The following is a 20318-nucleotide window of genomic DNA, read 5'->3' as shown; positions in this document are numbered from 1 at the left end:
TACTCATAGATTAATGCTCAAGAGCAGCAGTCATTTTTAACCCAATTTTAGAACCACTGAGGACCCAATGTCATGGTTGGAACTCTTGACTTTTTATTTCTGAGAGGAGTCTTTGGTAAAAGTCACTAGTTAGCCTCTTACTTTCCTAGGCACTCTTACACTTTGACCAGACGCCAGAAATGAACCACAGCATTAACAAACTATCCGCAAACTTAAGTCTTCAAAAGAATCACCCTTATGAAACCAAGCACAGATAGTTACCAAGATTCTAAAATTTGTCCTCAAAGGGCCTCAGCTGCATGATGATTGCAGGAAAAATCATTTTCTTTAATTCGTAAAAAGGGTACACCAGCAAATTACACAGAACAATTTCCTAATGTAAGCTAGACTGATGTTGATATTCATTTTTTAAATAAATTACTGGCTTGGATACTGTCTATGTGAGAACATCCAGTAGACTATTTTTGTTTATGAATGAAGTGGCAAATCAATTCTTATTTGAGCAAATAATAATCAATTTGGAAATTTCAGAAGTTATGAACAGAATTATCATGTCATGAATACAGATCTTATTCAGATAGTATAATCAAATTAAATGTTTTATTCGTTACAGGTCAATACAGGACTGAGAAACTACTGTTTGTTCTTATATTAGTAATTACATTAAAATAAATAACAATTGACTGCATGTCATTCAAATATGGTATCTTTGAAGGCTTTCAAAGGAAGCCTAATAATTCACAGATTATTTAACATAAAAACTATAAAGAAAAAAATAAAAAGATGTAATATGTCAAACTCTATTAACATATTTATCATAAACATCCCCATTACAGATTTACACAAAAACATGGTTTCTCCTAATGAAAGCAAGTTCTGTTCATTCTTGTACTGGTTCACTGAGTAGGACTAGTGTTGGTTCACTGATCGTGACAAAATTGATCTGATTTTGCTTCATCTGCAACCAAATGATTATAAATAGGCTGGAGCCTTCACAGATGTAATTATACCACAACTCAAACTTTGGTGTATCAATCATTCCGAACCCCAAACATCAGTCAGCACAAGGCTCTCTATAAAAGAAAGGGCAGTTAAGAAGTTACTATCACCCAGCCACATTTTGCTTCAGCTCCCTAAGAAAAACAAGACCAAAACCGTATTTCCCTAGAACATCTTACATACTACAATCCTCACAGGGTCAATTCATCATTCTGCAAATAGGTCGCAAAGATTTTTTAAACGCACCAAAGAGAAAGAAAAGATTTAAAGGAATAGCAAGCCGGACAAAAAGAACCAGGATGCCCACTTCCCAGGCCCTGCAGTTATAAGCAAAGGTTACCTGTGTTCTTTTCTTTTAAATGAATAACAGAAAGAATAATTCCACACTGCTCTACAGATGCACTTTTACGCAGTGACATTCTCGGCCAAAGGACTGCCATGGAAAGCACAGGGGGAGGTAGGAAACATGTCAATTACCATCAACTTGGTCTACCCAGGTTGAAATAAGAAGATTGTAAAGAAAGAGCAGGAAGCAGAGAAGCCATCCTGAACTGAGCCTTCCATAAACCGGGAAGCATGGCTTGACTTACTAATGGAACTTGAAAACACTTACTCTAAATCTAATTTTGATTTTGATACCCGATTAACGTGGCAGAAGTCAGCTTTTAGCTTTATGTCAGAAAAAAGAAATGTCTCTGAATTTCACCAACACCAAAATCTTATATTTTTTCACATTACAAATAAGTCATTCCCCAAACAAAATTGTAACTTTATGAGAAAACAAAAGAAAATGGTCAACTAGAATCCAAATACCATAAAAAAACACTGACTTTTTTTCCCTTCTCAATCATACGCATTCACAATTTTTATAGAGTTGTAATTAAGGAAGAGACATAAATTTTCAGTCTTCATATTTCCAATACAATTATTTTAATGTCTTGCATCCTTGCTTATTGAGAACTATACTAACACAAAGATAGAAATAGCACAGGTAAATATTAAAATACAGATGGCATTTTAATTATACTATGAAAAATGTCCAATTTTTATGAAACATATAAAATCATACTATATTCCCAAAACCCAAAACATTTTTTTTTAATGTTTGCTTATTTTTGAGAAAGAGACTGAGAGACAGAGTACAATCGGGGAGGGGCAGAAAGAGAGGGAGGGAGACGCAGAATTCAAAGCAGACTCTAGGCTCTGAGCTGTCAGCACAGAGCCTGATGCGGGGCTCAAACTCAGGAACCGTGAGATCACGACCTGGACTAAAGTCAGATGCTTAACGAACTAAGCCACCCAGGCTCCCCTCAAAACCCAAAACACTGTAATTCATAGATTTTCTTTTAGTAAAATAGTTTTGTGAATTTTATCATTGTATGTAAAAAAGACCCAATTCCTAGAATCATTAATGGAAATTCTTGAAATTCTTGAGATAATATACCAAACTTGTAAATACTTCAGTCAATAGTTATTGGAAGTAATGGAAAATTTTAATCTGTTTTATTCTAATGGATAAGGAGCATTAGAATGCTTACCATCTTTATGAAAAACAAAGCATTTTTTTATTTAAAGTAATGCATACCATATAGTTATCTAGAAAATCCATCTAAGTTGGTTTGCATTCTCTTCTACCATCTCAGATCTCCACATTTATCCCAAAGAGAAATAACCAGAGACTAGTACTTTTAACAGAGTAACTTAAACAGGAATGGAGAGGAAAAGTAGCAAAGATATGATAGCAAAAATAAATAGAGATACATTGAGACTTAACCCTACTTCTTGACCAAATGTTTTTCACAGAAAAACTGCATTGCAAAAACCCAAGTATTATATGGTACTAGCATAAAGACAGGCATAAATAATCAAAGAAACAGAATTAAGAGTTCTGAGATAAACTCTTACATTTATGGTCAACTGATTTTCTACAAAGATGCTAAGGTAAATCAACAGGGAAAGGACAGTCTTTTCAGCAAATAGTGTTGGAAAAATTGGACATCCATGGGGGGAAGTGAAGGGAGAATTAACATATACCTGAACGTCAGACCACACACAAAACTTAACCCCAAAGGGACCAAAACCTAAGTGTAAGGACTAAAATAACAAAAGTTCTAGAGAAAAACATAGGAAAAAAATCTTAATGACCTTTAGTTATTCAGGGAATATTTAGGAACATCAAAATCATGAGCTTTAGAAGAAAAAACTGATAGACTGAACTTCCTTACAACCAAAAACTTTTAAAACTCAATACCCAAAGAACAAATAATCCAATTTAAGAATGAGCAAAAGGGGCCCCTGGGTGGCTCAGTCGGTTGAGCGGCCGACTTCAGCTCAGGTCATGATCTCGCGGTCAGTGAGTTCAAGCCCCGAGTCGGGCTCTGTGCTGACAGCTCAGAGCCTGGAGCCTGTTTCAGATTCTGTGTCTCCCTCTCTCTGACCCTCCCCCGTTCATGCTCTGTCTCTCTCTGTCTCAAAAATAAATAAACGTTAAAAAAAAAAAATTAAAAAAAAAATATGCAAAGAATCTGAAGAGGCATTTCCCTAAAGAAGATACAGGAGTGGCTAAGAAGCTCACTGATTGCATAACTAGCTCAATAATAAGGAGATAAATTTCATAATTATCATCTTTTGTTCTTTTCAAAAGCTACATAATAGGATGATTTCATTAGAAACTCCAAAGCATTTTTTTTCTCATATCACAGTCGTTTTCAAATCACTGTAGAAAATAATGGTAATAACATCCAGATTGGACAAGAAATGAAACTACAATAAAACCTTGGATTGTGAGTAACTTGTTCTGCGAGTGTTCCACAAGACAAGCAAACACTTCTAATAAATTTTAACTTGACAAACGAGCGATGTCTTCCAATACAAGTAGTACATGACACCGAACATCACATGATCACAACTGAGCCAATGGTTTCTCTCTCTCTCTCTCTCTCTCTCTCTCTCTCTCTCTCTCTCTCTCTCTCTGGCATTGGGGATGAGTGTCTCCCATGTTTGGTTGCTCAATCTCAGGCCGTGGTGTTTGGCAGAAATCAGGGACTTTTCAGAACATTGGAAGATGCCCACAACTGGCACTAGTGTATTTTTTGTCACTTCAAAGCGCCTATGGACACTCCTTTGCTTTTCCATACAGAGAGTAAGCTTAGGAATGCTTTGCTTCATTCTGGGTCAGGCTGCCTGCAGATACAGACCCTTTTCTCTGCTGCCTTATTGCCGGTTACATTAAGTACAGTATATGACAAGAGTTTATTAATGCTGTTCTGTAGTCAACATATGTGCGAGCGTATACAATGGCTCCCATTCAGGAAAAGGTTGAAAAGAAAGGCAGTAAGAAGATGACTGCAGCAAAAGCCAAGAAGCAAATCATCAAGAAGCACGAATGAGGTATGCAAGTGGCTGAAATTGCAAGATTTTATAAGAAGTCAACGTCTGCATCTCATCTGCAGAGGGGGAGAAAAAGGCAGAGGAATCCCTTACTTACTAATGAGATGAGGGAGATGTGTAACATGTGGGAAACAGTGCAAAATTTTGTAGAAATGCACCGCCTGAATAAGCTGTAGCAATGCAAGCGATGACAATGCAATGTCACACTGTCCTCAAAAGGAGCAAAAGCAAGTGTCATTGGATAGGTTCCTTGTTAAAGTTGCACAAAAGGAAAAGATTCCATTGAGCCAATAAATAGCAGTGATTCCATTAGTGATAGTAAAAGTTGTCTTACACAATAACCCTCCTCTCTCGTCTCCCTCACACCAGCCACAGAGGTTTTCAAAAGTAAGTGCAGGTCAATTTGTTTATTTTTCTTTATATATTGTATTTTATTTATTATTTTGTATGATATTACAGTATTGTGATCATTTTTATATGAATATGTTTGGGTTGTGGAACGAATCATCTGAGTTTCTATTATTTCTTATGGGGAAATTCACTTTGATATATAAGTGCTTTGGATTACAAGCATGTTTCCAGAACGAATTATGCTTCCAAACCAAGGTTTTACTGTACTTAGATATAAACTTAATAAAATATGTACAAGATCCATATAAGGAAAACTACAAAACTCATGAAAGAAATCAAAGAAGTTCTAAATAAATGGAGTTATTCCACATACATGGAAAGGAAGACTCAATATTGTCAAGACATCTGTTCTTCTCAACTTGACCTACAGATTCAACACAATCTCAGTCAAAATCCTGGCAAGTTATTTGGTGGATACTGATAAAGTGATTCTAAAATTTACAAGGAAAGGCAAAAAGCCCAGAATAGCCAATACAATATTGAGGGAGAATAAAGTCGGAGGACTAACACTACCCAACTTGAAGATTTACTAAAAGCTACAGTAATCAAGACAGTGTGATACTGGTGAAGGCACAGGTGAATAGATCAATGGAACAGAAGAGCAAGCCCAGATACAGACCCATACAAGTACAGTTAACTGATCTTTGACAAAGGAACCAATGCCATTCAATGAAGAAAGGATAGTTTTTCAACAAATGGTGCTGGGATAACTGTAATTTCACATACAAAATATGAATCTAGACAAAGACCTTGACAGCTTTCACAAAAATTAACTCAAAATATCTGTAGATCATTTACCTAAATATAAAACATAAAATTATAAAACTCTAGAAGACATAATAGAAATATAAAACTCTAGAAAATCTGGATGACCTTGGTTGGGCAGTGACTTTATTTTTTTTTAATTTCTTAACATTTATTCATTTCTGAGAGACAGAGTGCGAGTGGGGGGAGGGGCAGAGAGAGAGAGAGAGAGAGAGAGAGAGAGAGAGGGAGACACAGAATCTGGAGCAGCCTCCAGGCTGCTGTCAACACAGAGCCCAACATGGGGCTTGAACCCAAGGACTGCAAGATCATGACCTAAGCTGAAGTCGGACGCTTAACCAACTGAGCCACCCAGGCACCCTGGCAGTGACTTTTAGATACAACAGCAACAATCCATGAAAGAATTAATAACTGATATTCTGGACTTCATTAAAATTAAAAACTTCTGCTATGAGACAGACACTATTAAGAGAATGAAAAAAGCCACAGAACTGGAAGAAAATATCCACAAAAGACTTACCTAATAAAGGACTAGTATCCAAAACATACAAAGAACTCTTAGAACTCAACAGTAAGAAAATCCTAACAGGCACCTCACCAAAGAAGATATACAGATGGCAAACAAAGATATGTAAAGAGGCTCAAAATCATGTGTTATTAGGAAACTGCAAATAAAAATAATAATGAAATGCCACAGAGGCACCTGGGTAGCTCAGTTGGTTAAGCGTCCTACTCTTGATTTCAGCTCAGGTCATGAGCTCACAGTTCGTGAGTTCAAGCCCCACATAAGGCTCTGTGCTGACAGTGTGGAGCCTGCTTGGGATTCTGTCTCCCTCTCTCTCTGCCCCTCTCCTGCTTGTTCTCTCTCTCTCTCTCTCTCAAAATAAAGAAGTAAACATTATTTTTAAAAATAAGGCTTGATGAACATAGGTATATAAAATTGGTCTTTATAAGAACACAGAATTCAGGGGTACCTGGGTGGCTCAGTCAGTTAAGCATCCAGCTTCGGTTCAGGTCATGTTCTCAAAGTTCCTGGGTTCAAGCCTCATGTCGGGCTCTGTGCTGACAGCTCAGAGCCTGGAGCCTGTTTCAGATTCTGTGTCTCCCCTCTCTCTCTCTGCCCCTCCCCTGCTCACACTCTGTGTTTCTCTCTCTCTCTCTCTCTCAAAAATAAATAAATGTAAAAAAAAATTTTTTTTTTTAAAATAAAGTCTGTTAATTTAAAAAAGCAATGTCTGTCACAAAAAATAAAATAATAATAGTCTAGCATGAAGAAGAAGAAATAATCTTTAAAATTCATGACATGCTTAGAGAATTCTGCTTAAACCAGAATTCTGCTTAAACCAAAAGCCAACTGAGGTTTAGGTGAGAAGAGCCGCTGTTACCCTGCGGTGTTAAAATAAACTCTGGACTACTTTCTGGGAACCTCTCATTTGGCTGCTCCCAAAACAATTGTGTTTACTGTAAACACCAGGATTCTACTACTAGGGAAGCTCCGAAATTATCTTCCTTATCTGCTATTCATTTTAACTATAGGCTCTGAAAAGCCTCCCTTTCTTTGAGACTCAAAAAGCAAGTAATTGAATTAAAAGTATTTTTTCCTAATGTTCCTGAAGACTAAATTCTACTTCTCCTTTGTTAAATAACAGCTCTCTGCCAGTCTCTCCAACACCCAACAGAATTCATAATTGCATCTCTACTCCCACAGAACTTCGTTTTGTGTGTGTGTGTGTGTGTGTGTGTGTGTGTGTGTGTGTGTGTGTGGTTTTTTTTGTTTTGTTTTGTTTTGTTTTGTTTTGTTTTTACCTCTAGTGATACATTTTTCACATCATGTGTCAGCTAACTGAATACCAATCTGGCCCATCCCCTACACTGTGAGCCCCTAAAGACAGGGAGTGCCAATCATTTCACACTAACACCTCACACCTAGAAGGCATTCCCAATCAGGACCTTTTTGGATCTAAGTGATAGACATCTAATTCAAACTATCTAACTTGCCAGGAAAGTGAAACCAGAGTTACTGCCTTTAGATGCTGCTGTATCTGAGTTTTGTATACGGTGTGGGGTGTGGGGTGTGGGTGTGGGTGTGGGTGTGGGTGTGTGTGGGTGTGTGATCTCTTGTATCTCCCTGCTCTGATCTCTGTGTTAACTTTATTCTCCGAAAGGCTTTCCCTAACTGGTGGCAAAGAGGGAAACTAACAGCTCCAGCTTAAAAAAAAAAAACCCACAAAAAGGAAAAACCTCTTTGCAACAGGGTCAGTGAAAACAGTGGTGTCCTCCATAAACCGATCCTTGTGACCCTGACTAGCCAAGCTTATGTCACAAACCCATAACGGAGGCAGCGAGGCCACCTCCTTTGACGATGATACAGGCTGAAAACAGAGCAAGGGTGACTGACTGCCCAGGGAAAATCTAGGCGGTTTATTGAAAGAGAGAAAGAGAAAAGGGATGCTGAGTGGGTGAAGTCAACAGACGCTCACTACTTTGCAGGGTCTCAAGACTGCTGACTCACTCCTGCCTGGTGAGTATTTATTCACTGTTTATTATGTATAATGCTGAGGTACTGCCTGAACACCCAATAGAAATGCTTGTTTGTAGTGCCTCTCCTTGTACAGGACACGTACTCAAAATGAACTGTCCCCACCTACTGCTCCACATGAGGTGGTTTTGTTTCATTCTCCTGGTCCACGGTGAGGCTATTTTGCATTTGTCTACATTCCTATTATTTTCAGGACATTTCTTTTCTTCTGTCCTATGTGAGTGTCTTCATGCCAAATGTACACCCTGCCAAAAATGAACATGTTGCTAGCTTTTGTCCAGGGGGAGATAAAAGTAAAATCTTGCCAAGCAAACCAGGGCCAGCAGCACCCCAACAGAAACGGCAGGTTTCCATGATGCCCCCTTCCCAGTGTGAGAACACAAATGAGGGCGAGTCTGAAAACACCAGTGCAAGCCCATGCTTTCTCGAGGACACGGTTTCTCTCCAAAATAAAACCAAGATCGCTATGGTTGTTCTGTGCGGCCTCTGGCTGTGGCTTCTTACATGTGTGCGCTGAGGACGTTCCCTGAGAGAGGAGAGGACGACCAGCAAGACGATGGGACAGAGGAGGCGGGGAGGAAGACAATGATACACTGTACATGTAAATACGTCAGGATCAGATCTATCTTCCATTTGTACAATGCTAGAAGTCTCTCGAATAACTGGGAATGACTATTTGGGGCAGTTTCAGAAGCACTTTATGGCATAAACAAAATGGCTTTTCCCTAGTTGACCCGATCCATTTCATCCAGGCTCTCTTATCTTATACTAACCTGATTTTGCTTAAGTTACTGTCTGTCTCCGGCTTTCACAGGAGCTTTCTTTTATGGATTTTCCATCCAGCAAATGTTTCTGTTCCACGGCTGGGCAGATCCGACCACAGCATGCTTGGCTACAGACCACAGCAGCTCACCCACAGCAGCTCCGACCTGGAGGGGGAAAGCCAGAAGCCATTGGAGGGATTCATATTCACAAACACACACACACACTCTCTCTCTCTCTCAAGAGTTTATGTTTGGCAGGATAACCCCAAATGTTTTCCAATTGTTTAAAATCATTAAGGAACAGAGACAACAGCTTATGAGGTGTCCTAAAGACAAGTGTGGGCTATCCTAAAGGAGGACTAAGGTATTTAACCATTATTGAGAAGGTTCGGCCAAACGATTATACTCTGTTTGTGGAAAATTCAAAAGCCAGATGTTTTAATTAACCACAGAAAACACAAGCTACAACTAAAATTTCATGAACACAGTGATCTGCCCTGTGGAAAACCACAGGAATGTTCTGGCAAGACTCAGTCTGAATTCTTGGGACACAGAGGGCTAGAATCATTCCCCTTAGGAACTCGAACAGAAAATTAACTTGCTCAATATGTTTTAAAAAGTAAAATGAAACCCAGATTTAATCTCAATCAAATAGAAAAACATTTCGGGACTTCAAAGGGCACCACACCAAAAGACACATTAGGGGAAGGTCATAAAGAATCTCAGTGTGGTTCAGGATTTAAAATGCATTTTCAATGCAAAGTGAATGCTGTAACAGAAAATTTTATAGGCTAAATAATCCAAAGGGGAAACTAATCATCTTTCATTTCCTAATAGAGAAAAATGATATATGAAACCAATATTCAACAAGTGAGTTATAAATATTATCAAATGTATAATATATTCGGGCAAAAGGAATCTCTTAACTCTCCTCCTTCATGCCAAACCTGTGGCCTGGCCCACGCTAGCTACCATGCTTCAGCTTGAGGAATCAAGGCATCCAGAAAGACAGTGCTAAAATAACTTCTGCTCACTGGTACTGCAAGTTAACAATTCTGGCACGGAAAACTAAAATGAGGGAAACTTACAAAAGCAATTAGTGAACAACTAAGAACTAATAAATTAAGAAGTCCTCATTTGTTAATTATAGTATTAGCTATGACAACATCTATAAACGCTAAACATTGAAAGCCTGTTCGAGAGGGAACAGGACAAGTGTTATTTTCAGATACTGGGTCTACAATTCTATTTCTGTAAGTCAAAACAGACCCTGTCACAAGTGTGCCACGCATAATATTACATTAATCTGTACCTTCATTTGAAAACTCAGTCCCAAAAATCATCTCAAAAGGAATACAGGAAAGTTATATATATATATATATATATATATATATATATATATATATATATATATATATATATATATGTATGTATGGTATGATCCCAATTTTATTCTACAAACTGAGTATGTATATTTTAAAGACACCAAAGTATGAAAAAAGAGCTATTTCTGGGTCATGGAATTAGAAGCCATTTGTCTTTCCTTGGTGTTTTCCAAATTTTCTACAACTTATATGGATTACTTGTAGAATTAGAATACTTTTAAAGAAGATTTTTATTAAACAGTATGAGAATACAAATCAGGAATTGGATGTCTATCCTATATCAGCCCGATCTGTGGGTTTCCTCTTATCTCATCAATAAGAGCTAATAAATTAAGAAGTCTTCATTTATCTGAACTCAACAATTCTTAATTTAGAAGTTCCAAACCCAAATGTCCAATAACACTGTCAGAACTGATTAACACTACTTTTCTAGAAATAAAAAGTTTGTGTTTGTTTTCTGCAAACTTACCACAAGGAGACAAGAAGACCATAGTTATTTCCCTCCTTTAGTTAATTCATCCAATCATCTCTGTCACTGCCATGTCATCTAATTTTTGCTTAATTAAAAAGAGTGCCTCCGGGTGTTACACAGTCTCACAGGGGCCCGGCCCTAGTGAGCACTTGACGCCCTCCATTTTTGACACTCTTTAGCATCCCAGAACACACAAAACACAGTGGTGGAATCTTAACACTGGAAGAGTTGGTAATCCATCATTCCAAGAACCCCCAAACTCCCTGAGGTTACAAATGAAGACAGTGAGATGCCCAGAGAGTTCAAATATCTTTACTGAGGCCACACAGCAGGGATGAGAGGATCAGGGATCAAAGTCCAGATCACCTGTCTCCACTCTGACCCAGCACTCTTTCCACCACTACAACGTCTCAGCACACACTCCTCCAAATGCAAGTTTGTATGAAACACACGCACATGTTAAATTCATACCAGCAAAACCAGGAGAATAAGACAGACATTTGTTCCACCAAAAATGAAATGCATGCAGGAAAAAAAAAAAAAAGACTCAACTGCAGGCTAAAAAAGACGTGGTGGCTCTGCCCAGAACACGTTCAAGCAGAGGAACAATGGCTGCAGTGTGCTCGGGCGGCAGGTGTCCAGAACAGAAACTGCCTATCACACCGAAAGCTTTCTGGTCCTAGCATTTGCCCTGTTGACAACAGCACATACCCAGCAATCAAAGCAGGACAAAGGGTTTTCAACAAGCTAAAACTACACTTGCAATGAGCCACCTGCAAGAGAGAAGAAAGATGCATGCTCACCCCAGTAGCTGCAAACAAGTGATTTATGGCATCAGGTCCTGGCCTCTTCCTGCCAAAATGACCCAACTCTTAGGGAAGAGGCATTAGTGGTTTCAAAAATTAACAACAGTCCCCGAGAACTAACGTAAAATAAAATGAAATAATCCTAATACTTCCTCTCTTATGTCTGATACAACCTCAGAGAGCGAGCAAGATTTTTCTCTTTGCTTCTAAGTTATTTATTTGAAATACTGCTCACCTCCACTTCTTTCTTAGCATCCACCTACAGTGTCCCCGCCACACCAATCAGAAACCCAAGATTTGCACAAAATGTGAATAGCCTGAAAAGCAAGGGGAGAGAAGAGGACAGATGGCAATGACAAACTCAGAAACGCTCCCTGAAAAGCCTTTATTGAGCTCACTGCTCGTCAGCCTGTCCTACTGTGCAGCAGGACAACAAAGCCATGGGCTGTGAAGCTGCTAATAAAAAAAATAAAAAAAAAAAAAGCCGCATCGAGGGATGATGTGATCTCGCTTTGTAAGAGCCAGCACAAACACAATAGCTTGTCCCGCCTCATTTGAGAAGCCAGGCACCCGACTAAAAAAGAAAATGCATTTTTTTCCACCCAAAACTGCTCCTCAAGTCCCTGCCATATATTTTCATGGCTGGATCCTGGAGGAAACACAACATTGGCAGTTTATTTATTCCCCCTTGATGCCTCTGTTCTAATACTAAAGGTCAATGTCCACAGCTGGCAAAGGGAACTGGATTCTTGTTGCCATTTCACAATGAAATCAAAGCTCTGTGGTATTGTTCAAGTAACTCTTTAAAGTTATTTGTAAGGCCATGATGGTAAGTTCAAATTTATCCGGCTGGGAGAACGAACTCTGACCTACTGATCAAACTGGATGAAATCTTGCTGGAGCCATCAAGTTATCTTTCTTAATAGAGATGAAACAGAAATTAGATCAGACTCACAGATTTTAAAAGGCTTTCTTGGAACCCTGGCTGGGTGTTGTGTGGTCTTTACTTCAGTGGATGCCTTTGGCGAAACGTGCACCCAGATGCTTGCCACCATTTGAGAATCTTAGATGTTTGGCCGGCATTTTATTGTTCCTATTCTAATATCACAGGGAAGGGTTCTCCTTCTCGAGCCTGAGTCCAGAAATACCAGCCAAGCCAATTCAACACTTCAGAAATTTCTATATCAAAATGACCAGGAAGACCAGGCTAAAATACACTGGAGAACATGCCTTTCACCACTTTGGAAATCTGATTTTCAAAAACATATTTACAGTATTGATAAATTTACATCTTAAAATGTTTGGCAGGAAAAAGTATAGTCTTAAAATTGTTTATTTTTAATTTGTTTCAAAAAGGACGTATCATAGGTACCCATCACAGGCAACTGAAAAGGATCTATTATGAATCACCCAAACTGGCACCAACAAAGACTGTAGCTGATGAGGAAGACATGGCACAATTTGGAAAAGGTTTCATATGGTAACTTCCCATCTCTGGCTCTCAAGTAGAGGTTTCAACCAGAGGGGGCAGGGAGAGGGAATTTATGTTCACCAATGGTTTTTGTTTGTTTGCTTTTAAATAATAGACTGATTTATTAAAACTGATCATTCAGTTTAAATTAAACTGTTCCTGTTCTGGGTGGCAACTTAAAACCAAAAACAAAGTAAAGTTTATCTCACCCATGCTAAACTCATTTTATTCCTAATTTTAGTGCTTTTCTTAAAAAAAATTAACTATATTTCATTTATTTTTTTTAGAATATCAGTTATTTCTTTATTTTTTAAATATGACTTATTGTCAAGTTAGCTAACATACAGTATATACAATGTGCTCTTGGCTTTGGGAGTAGATTCCCATGATTCATCGCTTACATACAACACCCAGAGCTTACTAATATTTTAAAGGCTGTTCTGGAAAGAACAAGGGATGAAGACACAGGCAGATTTAGAGCTTGCAGTCCTAGAATGACCTGAGGCTTTCTGGGATAACTAATGTATGCTCTTTAACCTTTGTTACATCATTTGTAAAACTGGTGTGATACCATCAGCCAACTTCATGGGGCTGCCAACAGATAAAACCAAATATGAACACAGTATGGAAACTTTAGCTCTATATGTTCATTCAACAAATATTTACTAAGAAACTGCAATGCTGCCAGATAAGGCACTGAGGACACAACCATGAACAGACCCAGTCCCTTCCTGCAAGGACTTAGGTTGAGGAATGCAGTGTGATTTGCGTGAGGCACAGGGAGCTATGGGAACACGCAGGCAGCCTCCGATCCAGATACCAGACCAATATCAGGTATTGTTACCTTTAAGAGTCCTTGAGAATGTTTCTCAGTGAAAAGTGGTAGACGTGACTTTTAGTTTGGTTGTCTAATTGTTAGCTCATTCATTTATATATTCTTCTCCAACACTACGTGCCAGGCACTACTCTAAGTGCCGGGGACCATAATTTCCGCCCTGATAAACCTGACGTTTTAGTCATTTCTCATCCATATGAAATGCACAATATATGAACTAGATAGAGTAATAAGCAGCAAGGCTGCAATACGGGGATTCTTTTAACCAAAATACCTACACACAAAAGTTAAAAGGAATATTCTAACTGATCCAATTAGAATAAATTTTACTTCTTTTTAAAAAAATGTTTAAGTTCATTTTGAGAGAGAGAGTATGCATACAAGCAGGAGAGGGACAGAGAGGGAGTGGGGGAGAGAGAGGGAGTGGGGGAGAGAGAGAGAGAGGGAGAAGGAGGGGGGGAGGGAGGGAGGGAGGGAGGGAGAGAGAGAGAGAGAGAGAGAGAGAGAGAGAGAGAGAGAGAGAGAATCCCAAGCAGGTTCCACACTGTCTGCGCAGAGCCCAAAGCGGGGCTCAATCCGACAAACTGTGAGATCATGACCTGAGTCAAAATCAAGAGGCAGACGTTTAACTGACTGAGCCACCCAGGGGCCCCTAAAAATTTTACTTCTTAATCTCCAGACCACATTTTACAATATACCAGATAACTACTGCGAGCATATGAACCACACTCTTAGGTTTGTGGCACTACAATTTGTGTGTTGGCATGGAGTAGAGCACTCTCTCCACACTGGCCCCCTGCCCCCTACCAAGGAAAAAGAACACACGCTGGAATCCAGCCAATAACAACCCCAGTGTTAACAAGGGGAATATCAGTTATTTTAGAAGCATTTCCTGGAGCACTCATATTTTAAAGAATTTTTTAAAAAAGCTGAATTGTTTATTTTAGAAACTAAACTGAAGTTCCATTTTAACATGCCAAATGTCTGCCTTAGAAAAGTTTCTTTTTTAAATCTGTTTTATTACAAAAATAAATAAAAAGGGCCTGAGAACTAGGCTGTCCAGGACACTGTCAACACAACTGTCTAAAAATTCAGCATGGGATGGAGGAGAAGGGGGTGAGAAAAGAGGAAGAAAGACAAAAGAAGGGTATGGAGTAAAGAGCCACACAGTGACCAGGATTAATAACCTGAACGCTCACATACTCAGCAAACACTAAGAGCCAATGTTCAAAACATTGTAGAGCAAGGAAAAAAGTATCCGAGGAAAAGTGACCAAAATGATACTCAACTCCACAGAAGACTTCCTAACCCTGGAGTTCCTACAAAAAAATACAAAGTCCAAAGCCCAGTTCCTACGACACACATACCAGGTCTGGGGTAGGGTCCGGGAAGTCTTCGTTTTTTAACTATCTCGACATGATGCTTTGATGCACAGCCATGATTGGGAACCACTGGTTTTACTAGATTTTCTTACAGAAGAAAGTATCGAAATATTTTTTTCATCATAATGGGAAACTTTTTGCTAAGTGATTTCCATTAATCCTCACGTCCATCCTGAAGTAAAAACTATTATTACGCCTATTTTTAAATGGGCAATTTGAGTCATAAAGAAGTCCAGTCACTTGACGGATGTTACCTGGCTTTTAAATCAAAGACCCGGGATTTTTTTACCCAAGTCTTATCTGCCCCATATTTTCTTAGCACCTGGTTAACTGGAACAAGCTAAGTCTCTTTTCCACTCTGTAGTCTAAGGATGTCTGTCACATGATTACCTAATTTGCAATACAACACAGGCATTAGTTTTGCACACAGAACTTAAATCTCAAAATTTAGTAATAAATTCTGTATTAAGATTATGTTCTGAAAATCACGTATAAAGTAGTCTATTTAGAGCATTGGCAGGTATCTGGTCAGGTCTGCAGTTATTTTAGTTACCTTCCGATCCAACCAAAGATTAGCAAAAGGTGTGCTTCTGATCTTAGAGAATGGATGCTCCTTCATCAACACGAGACCTTTACCTAGAAAGAAGCTGGACGCAGTGAAGTCCGGCTCGTTAGGAATTACTGCCAAGGGCTTCACACGTTTTCACAATTTCAGGCTTTTGTTAGTGTTACTCCATCCACCCAGACTGCCCCGCCATACCACCCAGAGGTGCCAAGTGTTTGTCCTTTGAAGCCCCGCCCAGATGTTACCTCCTTCATGAAGTCTTCTCAGAGGCCCTGGCAGAAATAATTATTGATGCCTTTGTAATTTCCAAGGCTTCCCTTATCACATATAGCAGGCTGACACTTACCTCAGGAATGCATAGGCCTTATCCTGGCAGAGTCTACACAACATCTCACCTCCTCACCCTTTAGTCTCAGGTTGCCCAAAGTCTTCCTGGTTCTTCCCCACCTCTGAGGTCTCTTTCTCAGGCTCCTTCGTAGGCTCCTTTCTACATGACCACTAGAATACCAATCGTGTTCATCAAGGCTTCATCCTGACTCTCCTCATACTTCATATAAATCTTTTGGTGACTTCAACCACATTCCCAGGCCCGACTACAGAGTATCCTGATAACTCCCACACAGCCATGCAGTACATCACCCATTCACTCACCAGACATTCACTGAGACCTACTCTATGCGCCAAATACGCACCATGCTTTGTCTCCAGGCCAGATCTATGTCCATCTATGTCCAACCTACTTGGATCACAACTCCTGGATGTCCATGCCATTAATGCTCTAACCCCTAATGGCATCCATCCCAAGAGGCACATTTCTTCACATTTTCACACAGGTGATATTGAGACGTGTCTTATAAAAACGGCAGCTTAAAAAGTTTTTGGCAACAGGGGTGCCTGGCGGCTTAGTCAGCAGAGCATGCAACTCTTGATCTCAGGGCTGTAAGTTTGAGCCCCAAGCTGGATACAGAGATTACTTAAAAATAAAATCTTAGGGGCACCTGGGTGACTCAGTCAGTTAAGCACCCAATTTTGGCTCAGGTCATGATCTCACGGTTCGTGGGTTCGAGCTCCATGCTGGGCTCTGTGCTGACAGCTCAGAGCCTGGAATCTGCTTCAGATTCTATCTCTCTCTCTTTCTTTCTGCTCACACACACACTCTCTCTCTCTCTCAGAAATAAAATAAACATTAAAAACTTTTTAAAAAATAAGATAGAATCTTTAAAAAAAATTGGCAATGTGTTTCCTAAAATTTTTTACATGTACTATATAATGGTGACTCTTAAAACAATGGCATCTTAAAATGAATTGCAGAAATTATCTTAATGTATTTCCCTTCCATTGTTCTACAACAGTGCTGTTCACCAGAACTTTGTTCAATGACGGAAATGTTCCATATCTGTGTTAATTCAATACAGTAGCCACTAACCACATGTGCCTTGAAATGTGGCTAGTATGACTGAAGAAAATTTTTAATTTTTAAATTAAAAATATTTAAATTAGGGGCACCTGAGTGGCTCAGAGGGTAGAGCATCCAACTCTTGATTTCACGGTCATAAGTTCAAGCCCCACGCTGGGTGTGGAGCCTACTTAAAAGATAAATTTTAAATTAAAAACTTTTAATTTTATTTAATTTTAATGAGATTTACCTATATGTTTATCAATTTCTTTACCATTCCTTTTTGCATCTCAGCCCTTCCTCCTAGAATCACGTTCTTCTTCCTGAAGTATATCCATTAAGAAGTATCTTAATAAAAGTCTGTCATGGCAAGTTTTAGATTTTTGGAAAGCAGGGATACCTGAGTAGCTCAGTCGGTTAAGTGTCCAACTTTGGCTCAGGTCATGATCTCACGGTTGGTGAATTCAAGCCGCGCGTCGGGCTCGGAGCCTGGATCCTGCTTCAGATTCTGTGTCTCCCTCTCTCTGCCCCTCCTTCCCTCCCTCCCTCCTCCTCTCCCCCGATCTCTCTCTCAAAAATAAAATAAAACATTAAAAACAATTTAGATTTTTGGAAAGCACATTTTGCCTTTTTCCTGAATGACAGTTCTGCTGGTATACAATCAAACAGTATTTTTCTTTTAGTATTTTGTAGATATTTTTCCATTCCCCATTATTGCTGTTGAGAAGTCAGCTGTCAGCTCATTATTCCCTTGATGAACAATTACCCTTTTCTTCTGGTATGTTCTTAAGATCATCTTTATTTTGGTGTACTGAAGTGTTCCTATATGGAGACATGGATTTCTTTTTATTAGTTTATGTTGTGCTCCCCTCATCTGTCCATAAGTTACTTGAATTTAAGGAACACTGGTCATTTATGTCCTTCATAAACTCTAAAAATTATATACTAGCTCTTCAAATGTAATGTCCCTCCATTTGTTATTATCTTTCTGGGGCTCTGAACAGATCTCATTATAGTCTTTCTACCTTTCAACTACACTTTCATGTTTTTCTTCTCATTTCTATGTTACATCCCGATTCTTTCAAATCTTCTTTTCTAGTTCATTAATTACCCCTTCAGCTATTTCTAATTATTGAATTATTTTAACAGTTACAACTTTTTCTTTAGGTGCTGTTTTTGTTTGTATTTTTCAAAGTCAGCCTAGTCAATTTTTTTTTCAGCAACAACAAAAACACCTATATCTATGTTGCCCTTGTACCCACTCTTCACCCCCCGCACCCATTTTATTGAGATATAATTGACACATAACACCATATCTGTTTAAGGTGCTTAAGATCTACCATTTGTATATGTTGCAAAATAATTACTACAATGAGTTTAATTAACATCAGTTACCTCACATAGTTATCAATTTTTTTTCTTCTGATGAGAACTTTTAAGACCTACTCTCATAGTAACTTTCAAATATAAAATACAGTATTGTTAACTGTAGTCACTATGCTGCATATTATATCCCTGAACTTATAACTAAAAGTTTGTACCTGGACCACTTTCACCATTTCCCCCACTCCTCTCCTCAAACAACCACCAACCTGTTCTCTGTTTCTAGGAGTTTGGGGTTTTTTTTAATTCCACATATAAGTGAGATCATACAGGATTTGTCTTTCTCTTACTTTTTCCCTTAACATAAAGCCCTCAAGGCCCATCCAAGTTGTCACAAATGGCAAGCTTTCCTTCTTTTTATGGCTACATAATATGCCTGGTCAATTTTTATCTCACGCTCTCTGTACTGATTTGTGAGTAACTATTTTATTTCTTAAGGCATTTCAAACATAGTTATTTTATATTCTGCGTCAGATCATTTTCATACCTAAAGTGCTCAGGATTCTAAATTTATTGTTTTTTGTTTCTGGTGACGCTCACTCTTGGTGGTTTGTTTTCTAGAAGAATTAGAGATCTTTTTTTCTGAATTCATATTTGGTTGATCTTAGGAGAACCATAAGGTCCAAAGAAGGGAATGCCTTCCTCCAGAAAGGACTTGTATTTGCTTCCCCCAAAAGCCAACGGGCACTACCTACCTGGGCCACCTTGGGGTTTTTTATAGGTCCTAGCAAAAGGCAGGCTCGTCCACCTTGCCACTGACCCAAGGCTCAGTCTCCAAACACAGTGGAGATATCATCATTTGCCCTTGTGGCAACCTATCTTTTGTGTTTGTTTATATACAAAGCTCTCAGCTTTGGTTTAATTTACCCTTAGATGATGGTTGATCTAATTGAGGTAGGAGATTTTGGAGATGTTTTAGTTCCCGTGATCCCAGAAGTACATTAAAAAATGTTTTATCCAGATTACAGTGGGGAAGCATGTCAGAGTATCCAATCCACTATACTGCTGGAAACCTAAGTCCCCTACTAATCATCTTCCCTCAAAACCTACTTTTCCTCCTTTGTTCTACATTTTGCTCAATGGCACCATTCAAACTCATCCAAATCAGAAACCCAATATAGCAGGTACCAATGGCCCCTCTCCTCCCTCCACCTATCCCATGTGCAACAAGGTACCAAATCCCACCTTCTTGCTTGACTAAAAGTGAGTTTGCATTCATGTTTTTGATTGGCATGGCATCTGGTAGTATAATTTTAATCATCAAGGACAAGTAAGAAAAATAAATAAAACTAAATTAAACAACCAAATCATGCATTCCTGCCAAAAGAAGGTGCTTTTGAAGTTTTGAATACAGGGAGGTGGAAGGAGAACTGAGTTACACACAGATCTCAAAAGAACTAAAACTTTGGTGTTAGAACCATAATCACATTTCCAAAGAGAGGTTTAAACAAAATTATCTGTCAAAATTATCAAACAAAATTATCTGTCATGACAAATTAATGTTAATTTGAATTTTATTGGTTTTGTGGCTTTGTTGAATTTACTCTATAAATTTGTCATTGTTTAATAGTTATATAAGAGCTGAAGCATAAGGAGTTTATACCTAGTTTTATGTTTGAGCATATTTAAGCTACTTCATAATAAAAATATTTATGTTAGTACTGGGGATTTGTAAGAAATTTTTTCCTATAAATAAAGAGGCCCATAAGTTATTGAGATTTAAGGAACACTGGTCTTTATATACTTTGCCACCTT

General features: G+C 38.6%; 1 protein-coding gene across 8 annotated transcripts in view; it reads right to left on the bottom strand.

The window, feature by feature from the left end:
• The window catches only part of APBB2 (amyloid beta precursor protein binding family B member 2), a 382950-nt gene that overhangs the window by 295050 nt on the left and 67582 nt on the right, over nucleotides 1-20318 (bottom strand). For all 8 annotated transcript variants that reach the window (XM_042984641.1, XM_042984643.1, XM_042984639.1 and 5 more), the window contains exon 2: nucleotides 8878-9033. The gene's annotated coding sequence lies outside the window, so the exon portion shown is untranslated. The remainder of the gene's footprint in view (nucleotides 1-8877; nucleotides 9034-20318) is intronic.

This window comes from Panthera tigris, chromosome B1 (genome assembly GCF_018350195.1).
Source record: "Panthera tigris isolate Pti1 chromosome B1, P.tigris_Pti1_mat1.1, whole genome shotgun sequence".
NCBI lineage: Eukaryota > Metazoa > Chordata > Mammalia > Carnivora > Felidae > Panthera > Panthera tigris.
Note: the sequence above shows the minus strand (reverse complement) of the source record. Positions and strands in the feature narration are given on the sequence as shown.